Here is a 12,177-nt window from a genome sequence, read left to right as displayed (position 1 = left end):
TTTGCAGAGGAGAGAAGCCCTTATTCCATTATACAATCTGTTATTTATAATATTTGTGTAGGAATTTTGGAGAGGAGAGTTTGTTCAAGAGAAATCTGCTAAATCCAATTTTACTTGCTCAAAATTCTGATCTTCAATTGCTGGAGCATTCTCATTGACTGAGATCTTTTTCTCCATATTCTTTCCACTGTTTTCCTGCAAAAAGAAATCAAAATAAATTAAAATGTAACAATAAAATCAATCATGGCAATGCTGGCATTTAAATCAAATCCAATCAAATTCTATAAAATATAAATTTTCTTTTGATGCCTTGGATGATTTAATTGGCCAAGAATATCATTGACGAGTGAATCTGCAATTAGAAGAGGCTTGGACCGATGAAAATAAAACTCAGAAAAATGATTTTGTTTTCAAAATTCGAAGCTTGATCTTCTGCCTGATTTTTGACCCAATAAATGACCAAATCTGTCAATGAAATCTCCTCAGAAATATTCTCCTTGATTTTCTCTTTCCAATGAGCCGTCCTGGGCCTCATTTGGCCAAGTATAACTCAATCTATGAGCTTCCAAAGTTGATGAGTCAAATCTGGCATGAATCTGGAAATTCTGTTGCTGGGCTAAAAATTAGAATTTTAATTAAAAATCTAATCTTAAATTAGAATTCTAATTATCTAATAATTAGTTCTAATTTAATTTTTAATTGTGAACTAAATTAATTAATTAATAAACTATTATTAATTAATTTTAATCTAATTAATATAATTTATTTATAAAGCCCATGGGGCTTTGGATTGACGGTGAATGGGTGCGCTGTTAAGGCACTCCTTGCGATAGGTCACCAGTTCAAATCCCCGTGGGCACGTAGGTTAGTCTTAAAATATATATATATATATATATAATCTATTTATAAATTAATTAATCTAATAATTAAATTTTAATTTAATTTAATTAATTAAATGTTATATATTAATTAATTTAATTAATTTAAAATTTATTATTAAATATTTTAAATTATTTTAATATTAACACTAGCTTACCCCTCTCTTCACTCGTGAATGAGTTTGAAACTAAAACTAACGTAAAGCTTATAATGAAACTTAAAGTTAATGCCTTTGTATTTTATTATCGGCCATCGGCATTGGGAGGTGTCGGGGGTCTTCAACTTAGGCACAATGCAAAATAAAATTCCCGATCTGATATCGCATCGGGGTAGATGTGTTATCGGGACTTTTAAACTTTGACGCATGAGCTTCCCGATGCGATATGTTTATTCATTCCTTTTGCTTTTTGGTGATCGGTGGTCAATGCCTTATTGCCTTATGCTTATCAGCAACTCGCATCGGGGGTAGTGTATGGGGTATGTCTGGGGTTTGTAAAACATGTTGCGAACCAAACTTGCGATGATAAAAAAAATCCCAACGCGATTAATTTTATTTTATATATATTAATTTTATATATTAAATTTTAATCTAATTAAATTAACTATATTTTATATAATAATTAATTTAATTATTTTGAAATTTAATATATAAAATTAATGTTTTATTTTGATTTTATTTTAATGAAATTTAGTTATGAAATTAACTAAACTACAGCCACTTGGAAAATAAATGAAAAATAAACTACAGCCACTTGAATGTTTGGATTTTGGGATTAGGATTTGATTTGGAAATTGGGGTGAATTTCTTAAAATCCTGATAATTAATAATTTGGTTGCATAACTAAAAATGAAAAATGTTAGTAAAAATTCGCTATGGGTTAATATTTAAAATGAATTTCTTATTGAACTAATTTATTTACAAAATGCAATATTGTACATTTTATGCATTTTTAACCCAGGCTAGATAAATAATGAGACTTCAAAGGAGTGCCATTTTCAAACAAGTTTGACCAAATGAGGCGAAACAAGCGTCAATTGGAAGCTTGTAAAAAATCAATTTTAAGCAAACAATCAAAACAAGAATTCAAAGAAAACTAAAAATTAACAAAAGCGTATGGCAATCAACTAAATAAAAATCTAAAAAGGTGTTTAGCCAAAATTTTTATAGAAAGGGTCCCCATTATTTGAGTTCAGCGAACCAATAATGGGGGGTTGTGTTTTTACCACAACAATGGCGACACACGGGAGAAGAACCAGTTATCTCTCTTTGTTATGAATGAGATTTTCCTAAAATTAAAGTAAAAATAATTAAAGAAGAGAAAATTTTTTGTGAAATGCTTGACTAGGTTCGTTAGTCTGAATAAAAACCAGGGTCATCTAACTGTAATTTTTCTTAAAATTTCTCATAAATTAAAATATTTCAAAACTCTATATTAGTCATTAATTAGTTGTAGAAATAAAGCAGGGGTCACTTTACAGCTTAGCTTTTAAAATATACTCATTTGTCATAGGTAGAGCCACTGCTGCCAGCAAACATCTATAGTTTCGACAGGGTTACCTTTTAATCGTAAATGATTCAGTTGCCCATCTGTTTAAGAATTATTGATCTAGAGATAAATCCATTTATTTATGTTTATTTTCTTTGAATTTTTATTTTTTATTTTTTAAGTAAATCTTAAAAGCCATTGTCCTGGTATGGTAGCCAGATAGTTGACAATGCCATTCACTGGTTAAAATTGGGCTGAACAAGTTGGTTCGTGATGAGACCCCTTGTCTTATAATTGTTTGCAATCATAAGCCATTACCCTGGTTTGTTTAGCAGTGATGGTAATGTCATCCTATTTTTCCCCTATGATCATGGTAAGCAGGCTCATGATGAGACCTCTTATCTTTTAAGTTTAAATATATTTCTGGATTATACTCTAGAAAAATAAGACTTTTTGGAACATGGAGAATCATTGACTCCTTAAGAGTTACGAATGACAATTTTAGAGTTAAAGGTGCTTTGCTGTAAAGTGTCTTTAATTGGTTATAAATAACTTTTCTTGACTGATAATAAAACTTTGAAAGATCTTAATAAAATTTTGAAATCTCAAAATGATTACAATTTGATGAGAAAGAAATTTTCAGATTTTATGATACTTTTCCAACTTCTCTTGATTGGTAATCTCTTCATTAAATATGTTTACCTTTATAATAAGAAAATCAAACTCTACTAAGAATTTAAGAAAAAACTAATAAATGACTATTAACAATTTTTTCCACGTATCCTGAGCATTGTTAGGTAACGAATAGGCCTTCCATATAAATAATGGCAAATTCACCAAAATCAAAGCTGAAATCCGAAGGAAAAGAATTCTTATGTTAAAATGAGAAAGAAATCAGCGAACAAAAATAAAAATGAAGAAATTTTAAAAGTGGAAAAGAAAATCCAAGTTTCGCAAGATAAACTCAAACAAGAGTGTTTATACCAATGTCTCAACAATACGAAGAAAAGAAAATAATCGTGTAATCATTCCTTCTTATGTTGAGATTTAGAAAAATCATACCTTGCAGGATTGTAATTGTTTTAGGCCTTTTGGATAGCAGTGACGATAAAATTCAGCCACAATGAAAACTTTCTGTATGATATTAATCTTCTTGTTTCAAAGCATCATCTTGATCATTTTCTAATAAAATGAATGCTTAAAGAAACAAACTTAAATGTTCAGAAACTTCCTGGTATAGCTGTTTTGATGAAGATTATCGCTGCTTATTGAAATAAAACTTGGAGAAAAGTATGGACTTCGAAAATATGATCTGGCGGAAGATTGGAAACTTCAAATGGAGAGCTGCGAAACAGAGTTTTATATCAACATAATTTAAAAACAAAAATGAAACTAGAGTGATGAAATGGAAATTAATGAAAGTGAGTACATGAATCTTACCATTGGATAATTGCTTTTGATCTTACCTGAAAGGTATCAATTTCTCCAAACAAGTTGACTCCTTATTTTAATTAACATTAAAAACTTGAAGAAGTCACACTAACAAAAATCCTATAACCCAAAATCATTATTTATTTTATTTAAACTAAAGCAAGCAGTAAAATGTAAAAATAGAATGCCTAGTGCTCAGGGGAATTGAAATAAAAGAAATGCATCAGAGATGAGAATGAGAATTTGCAGTAATGACTATTCCTCAAAATATTATAAGTTTAATATAAACTCCATGATTTGATAAATTGTCCAGAATCAAGACCAAATCCAAGATAATAAAATTTAAATATAAAGATAGAGGTCTTGAATTCCATTTTTAATTATGGAATTATATATTTAAAACTAAAATGTATGAGAAATTGAAATGATTTTTGTATGCTGCAAATTTGTCATCAATTACCCTTTTCCCATAGTGGTTACCCAAGCTCGCTTTAACACATCGCCTCATCGGATGATCTGCATCAAATGTCTCTTCACCATGCTTGAATTTTAATTTGCAAGACTTCACTTTGTTGCTATGCCACATACCGTTTGAATGTTAATGGCTTAGAGGCATGCATTGGAAGGTGTCGCGTCAAAGGTTGCAATGGCGAATCGCCGATATGAAAATATGCGATGAGAAGTTGTGCTATGAGATAGAGTGATCGCATCATTAAAGAAATATTAAATCAGGGATCGGGGACAGTTATGTCACAAATTGCACATCGCACACCGTATCTTGCGATTTGTACTTTGGACATTGCGCATCGCAGATTCAGAATAATGATATGGCCATAAATACAAATGCGAGGAAGCGATTGCGATATCGGCGATACGATGGATGACATAACTAATCGGCGATCGGCAATCTTAAGCTCTCGATGTCACACAATATGATTCCTGCGATGCCGACGTGCGATGAATGTCGTGGCTAATTGGCGATCGGCAATTGGCGCAATCGGCAATCTTGAGCACATGATGTAACCATTCTCGATACGTTGATATGTGATGATTAGTGGACCCGATAGATTTATGATGATATTTTAATAACATATCGGATCCAAGACATCGACCCTTTAAAATTATGTTCCTACCATTATTGCGATTAAACGGACGCGATATTTTTTAAACTTGATTTGAATTTCATATCGGGTCCGGGATTATGTATTCATTGCAATATCGGTAAAGCCATTTATTGGTGATTCACAATAATGGAAGTATACTTTGACTGCAAAGGTCTGACATGCGTAATGCGATATGGCATATAAGTAAGATAATACTTCGGAGGTATTTTATGAACAATTTGTTATCAAAAGAAATGCTAAGAAGTACTTCCGATGAAATCTTATGATGCGAATGGTCTTATAATATTCCTTGAAATTTTAATTGTGTTTTCTAAGTGAATAAAAGCAAAATTAAAAATGCTTAAATTATAATGCATCACAAATAAAATTTCCCTAAGCCTATTGCAAATTTGAAATGGGTTTACTGCTTACTTCAAGTTTTGAAAACAAATGAAAACCTGCGAATAAAACAAAACACAAATCAAAAATAAACTAAGGAAAATATGAACTAATAATGGATGAGAATAAACTTGTAAATGCGTACCTGAAAGGAATTTGTCTGTAAATTTTACCTTATGAATCTTCAAATTCTTCCTTCGATTTATCAAAATTTTGACTTTGTTCAAAACCATCTCATCATTTATTCTAAATCTAAGTGTGCAATCAGCCTAAATAAAATCTGTTTATTCATGTCCAGGAAATATAAAATTTATCAGAAATAAATATAAAAATAGGCTCCCCTTTTGAATTGAAACAACAATTTATAATCTCTGCTTATTCTGAATAACTTGAGCAGAAACTGTATTGTTATAGCGACTGTTCAATAATACCTTTAGTAAATGAATATGATGCGTTTTGTAGCATCAAATAATAACCTAAAGATCAGAATGAGAATAAAGCCATTAATTGTGGAAAAATATCAAAACAGATTTGAATGTGTGCATTTAGCAAAATGAACATCATTAAGGTCAGGTTTTAGCAAATTCCGAGGAAGATAATATGAACTTCATATGATTATCGTGAAAGGTTAGACTGACTAATAATGATGGAATTAGAATTAAGCTTATCATAGTCAATCATACATTTCATGGGATAATGGGATCATGAAGCTTTCATACCCTCAACCTTTATCATATAAATTCCAAAAGAAAATCTTAGAAGAAAATCTCGAAATGAAGAAAAGTGGCTTTGAGGCAATTGATACCAAGTGCAATTATAATTGAATTTAATCAAAAGATTATTCAGAATAGGCAGAGTAGAGGTATTGCTGTAAGAAATTTCAAAAAAGAAAGCAAGAATTAAAATTTTTTGATAAGAAAAAATGTTTCCACTAAACATGTATGAGAATGGTTGATTGCTTTGTTTTATTTTTAATCTACAGAACTGTTAAAAATAAATTATCTATACAAAACAAACTAACTAAATTAATTCTACTCCTATTCTAACCATATACATGAAAATGACTAGGTATAGTCATATTTCCAGTGTAGCCATTTTCTCATTTTTATTCCCGCTTTTATGTATAGTTCAAATGTTAGTAATAAAAATACAGATTTGACTAAACTAAGGAAAATAAATATGAAACCAGAATGTACAGTTATCGTTAGGAACTTAATTAAAATCTCTCTCTCCTGAAATTTCCTTTCCAATTGACTACCAATTGGATCATAAAAATCTGGATGGATTTCTATTAAGGATTGAGAAATGTTCAAAGGAAGAGATAATAGGCCAGATTGTGAAGATGAGCTTTTGGATTCTTTGACCTAAAACAATTTGTTAGTGTTATGTACAAATGTTAAATCATTGACAATTTTCCTTGAAGGAAAATTTCCAAACAATTTTCAAATGAGTCAATGAAAAATGGATGGAAGCCTTTCAAATAAAATGGCAATTTGTTAATTGAATTGAATTGCTGGCTAGATTGCAAAAATACATTCTCTTGTTGACATTGCCTTTGAAAAAATAGAAGTTCTTGATGAAACATTAGCATAGATTGAAATTGAAATATTGATATCTTTTGATGCTCATGATTATAATATGAAACTTCAATTTCCCAATCGGGCAATGCATCAATTGAGTGTTTGATAGTAAGGTGTTCAATATGTCAGCGAAAAGTGTGAAAATTTTGTAAAATAAAATCAGAAAATAAATCTAAGTTTAAACAAAATAATTGTGAAAGAAAAACTAAAATGAAATCATTATTTTTACAACTAATGTTACAGCACATTTGGAATCGTTTTGAAATGATTTCATTTTCACAAGGAATGGCCAGAATTATAGAATTTGAATAATTTTGAATTCCAACTTGTGAAATAGAAAACGAATTATGATTATGAATAGGAATGGGAGTTTGATCCTCATATGAATCATAAATTGGAATGTTTTCTTGAATGGTGAAATCATGAAGATAATTTGCTGCTCTAAAATGAGGATTACTTGGGATAATTTCTAAATTGAAGTGTTCCTTATTCTCAGATGTTATTTGAATTTTATCATGAGGATTCTCTTGAGAAAAATTGAAATCAACATCCTCAATATTAGAGTAATCATCATAAATGACCTCACAAGACTCTCTAGAATTCCCTTCAATCTCATCCAATATATCCAAACAAGGAGGAACAAGAATTTCATGTTCATTAATGGCAAAAGAATGATCATTAATTGCTTCTCTATCTTGATAAAAATTTAATGGTAATTCATTTAAATCATCCTCTTTAATTTCTGAAATATCATTGATACCAAGAGGAAAAATATTACCATCATTGAAAATATCAGGATAAAGGGAAAAATGTGAACCTGAAACAATGCATTTAAAACTGTCTCTGTTTGAGAATTCTTGTGCATTATACTCATTGTAAATTTCAGATTGCTGATCATTCCTTTGTGTGCGTATGCTTTCTTGAAGAATGCTGCTTTGCTTTTCTGATTTTGGCATTTGCTCATCATGGAGAAATTCAGAAATTTGTACAACAGTTTGCATTTTATTTACTTCGATTGCTGCTTGTACTCGCTGATTTGCGATTTGATTTTCCGAATTTACTTCAAAGTAGCTTTCAGATTTCAAGGCGGCTTTTTCTCCAAGATTGTTGTTGTTGTCTTCTTCAATTTGAATGGAAATATTTTCCAAGCTTTGTGAAACCACTTCATCACCATTTATTTGTACATCCAAATTGGGACTCTCATTTATATTGGAAGGGGATGGAACAAAGCTCGAATTAATTTCATATGGATTGGGAATGGTTGGAAGGGAACAAATATATTCAAACCAATCTAATGATTCTTCTTCTGTAGGTTTATTTTCGTCTTTAAATCTTAAGCAATTCAAATGAAATCGCATATTAAAATTATTAACAGACTCATTTTTAAACCTTCGTAGATATTCAATTTCTTCACATACCTGTTCATAATCATAGCCGTCAAATTTACAAATGAAAATTGTAACAAATTGATCCCAGCTGTGGATTGAAGCAACTGGAAGAGCTCTGCACCAGCTTCTGGCTTTTGCAGTAAATGTGAGAGTAAAAATGCTGCATAAAATGCCTTCATCAATTCCTTGAAAATCATATTTTGAAATGTTGTGAATAAATTGAAAGACATGGTTAAAAGCAGAAGAATTTCTCTTACCATTAAACTTTGCCTGGGACAAGAGTCTTACCACTTTGGGTGGAGTATTGGAGGATGCACGTCCATGGATACAACTCCAAATTGGAAGTTTGAGAGGAGCCATCATAATAAATAAAATATTAAAATTGAAAAAACTCCAATAGACAAAAAATCTCAGGCCCTCCTTCTAGCGCCAAAAATGTTGATGCCTCGAAAATCGTTGCAACAACATTGGGGGATAACCACCCGGTCCGGACCTTAAAGCAGCTCCTTTTCCGTTTGGTGTGGTGTCTCCGACTGTTCAACTAGGTCCAGTTACCTTCTCCCTATTGCTATTGGTTTATAATGTATCTTTAACTACCAATAGACAGGGACATCAGATCACTTCTTCTTGCTGATCAGGCAAGAGAATGACCCTTAAGCTGATTTGGGTTCAGCCAAGCCACAACTAAAGTTTTGCCTCTTTGAGGAGATGACTTAAAAGGATGTAGAATTTACTCTAAATGCACGCTTATTCTATGATGCAAGCAAAAGAAACTAATCTAAATCCTATCTTAGTTAGGTAAATATAGATCTAACCCAACTAAGAGCAAGATAATTAAAGTATTGGGATTTAGATATGTCTTGTTTATAATGAATATCAAGTTAATGAAGTAGTTCAATTAACTGATATTATGAATATCAAAACACATCCTATTGAGACCTTTTAACTGAAATAATAAACCAACAACACTTAGGAAGTAGTTCACATAAATGATATTGATTATCAAATCAGCAAATCCAATAACTAAACAATAATATGTGGAAATAGTTCACAACATATTACCACTCAATAAATCAGTTTTAATAAGGCAGATTTCTGAGTAAATAGTTACTCAGAAATGAGAAATTAATTCATAAGAACAGAGATACATGATAACAACATTGAGACAAACTACCCATATTGACAATAATGCACAAACATGAATAAAATGACACATTCCTGTTACCATAAAAATGAAACTGATATTTAAAACAGTAGTATTAAAAATACCAATTTATTGCATCCATTTATCTGATATTGGTCTCCAACAGTCCTTTACATTGCTTGAACTTCTGCCTTCAAAGCTAAAGCCACAATAGTGAAAACTCTGCCCCTCATACATAATTCAAGATACAAAGGAAAAATCCTCAATAATCCCCAAATCTGAGATTTTCTCTCCTCTCTCCTACAACTCTAAATTCCTATTACAGTAGTGCTCTTAGAAGTCTAGCATTTGCAGAGGAGAGAAGCCCTTATTCCATTATACAATCTGTTATTTATAATATTTGTGTGGGAATTTTGGAGAGGAGAGTTTGTTCAAGAGAAATCTGCTAAATCCAATTTTACTTGCTCAAAATTCTGATCTTCAATTGCTGGAGCATTCTCATTGACTGAGATCTTTTTCTCCATATTCTTTCCACTGTTTTCCTGCAAAAAGAAATCAAAATAAATTAAAATGTAACAATAAAATCAATCATGGCAATGCTGGCATTTAAATCAAATCCAATCAAATTCTATAAAATATAAATTCTCTTTTGATGCCTTGGATGATTTAATTGGCCAAGAATATCATTGACGAGTGAATCTGCAATTAGAAGAGGCCTGGACCGATGAAAATAAAACTCAGAAAAATGATTTTGTTTTCAAAATTCGGAGCTTGATCTTCTGCCTGATTTTTGACCCAATAAATGACCAAATCTGTCAATGAAATCTCCTCAGAAATATTCTCCTTGATTTTCTCTTTCCAATGAGCCGTCCTGGGCCTCATTTGGCCAAGTATAACTCAATCTATGAGCTTCCAAAGTTGATGAGTCAAATCTGGCATGAATCTGGAAATTCTGTTGCTGGACTAAAAATTAGAATTTTAATTAAAAATCTAATCTTAAATTAGAATTCTAATTATCTAATAATTAGTTCTAATTTAATTCTTAATTGTGAACTAAATTAATTAATTAATAAACTATTATTAATTAATTTTAATCTAATTAATATAATCTATTTATAAAGCCCATGGGGCTTTGGATTGACGGTGAATGGGTGCGCTGTTAAGGCACTCCTTGCGATAGGTCACCGGTTCAAATCCCCGTGGGCAAGTAGGTTAGTCTTCAAAAAAAAAAAATATATATATATAATCTATTTATAAATTAATTAATCTAATAATTAAATTTTAATTTAATTTAATTAATTAAATGTTATATATTAATTAATTAAATTAATTTAAAATTTATTATTAAATATTTTAAATTATTTTAATATTAACACTAGCTTACCCCTCTCTTCACTCGTGAATGAGTTTGAAACTAAAACTAACGTAAAGCTTATAATGAAACTTAAAGTTAATGCCTTGAGACTTAAAGTTAATGCCTTTGCATTTTATTATCGGCCATCGGCATTGGGAGGTGTCGGGGGTCTTCAACTTAGGCACAATGCAAAATAAAATTCCCGATCCGATATCGCATCGGGGTAGATGTGTTATCGGGACTTTTAAACTTTGACGCATGAGCTTCCCGATGCGATATGTTTATTCATTCCTTTTGCTTTTTGGTGATCGGTGGTCAATGCCTTATTGCCTTATGCTTATCAGCAACTCGCATCGGGGGTAGCGTATGGGGTATGTCGGGGGTTTGTAAAACATGTTGCGAACCAAACTTGCGATGATAAAAAAAATCCCGACGCGATTAATTTTATTTTATATATATTAATTTTATATATTAAATCTTAATTTAATTAAATTAACTATATTTTATATAATAATTAATTTAATTATTTTGAAATTTAATATATAAAATTAATGTTTTATTTTGATTTTATTTTAATGAAATTTAGTTATGAAATTAACTAAACTACAGCCACTTGGAAAATAAATGAAAAATAAACTACAACCACTTGAATGTTTGGATTTTGGGATTAGGATTTGATTTGGAAATTGGGGTGAATTTCTTAAAATCCTGATAATTAATAATTTGGTTGCATAACTAAAAATGAAAAATGTTAGTAAAAATTCGCTATGGATTAATATTTAAAATGAATGCCTTATTGAACTAATTTATTTACAAAATGCAATATTGTACATTTTATGCATTTTTAACCCAGGCTAGATAAATAATGAGACTTCAAAGGAGTGCCATTTTCAAACAAGTTGACCAAATGAGGCGAAACAAGCGTCAATTGGAAGCTTGTAAAAAATCAATTTTAAGCAAACAATCAAAACAAGAATTCAAAGAAAACTAAAAATTAACAAAAGCGTATGGCAATCAACTAAATAAAAATCTAAAAAGGTGTTTAGCCAAAATTTTTATAGAAAGGGTCCCCATTATTTGAGTTCAGCGAACCAATAATGGGGGGTTGTGTTTTTACCACAACAATGGCGACACACGGGAGAAGAACCAGTTATCTCTCTTTGTTATGAATGAGATTTTCCTAAAATTAAAGTAAAAATAATTAAAGAAGAGAAAATTTTTTGTGAAATGCTTGACTAGGTTCGTTAGTCTGAATAAAAACCAGGGTCATCTCACTGTAATTTTTCTTAAAATTTCTCATAAATTAAAATATTTCAAAACTCTATATTAGTCATTAATTAGTTGTAGAAATAAAGCAAGGGTCACTTTACAGCTTAGCTTTTAAAATATACTCATTTGTCATAGGTAGAGCC

Source organism: Pinus tabuliformis, chromosome 1_1 (genome assembly GCF_031772625.1).
Source record: "Pinus tabuliformis cultivar Carrire ecotype Pingquan chromosome 1_1, CPIR1, whole genome shotgun sequence".
NCBI lineage: Eukaryota > Viridiplantae > Streptophyta > Pinopsida > Pinales > Pinaceae > Pinus > Pinus tabuliformis.
Note: the sequence above shows the minus strand (reverse complement) of the source record.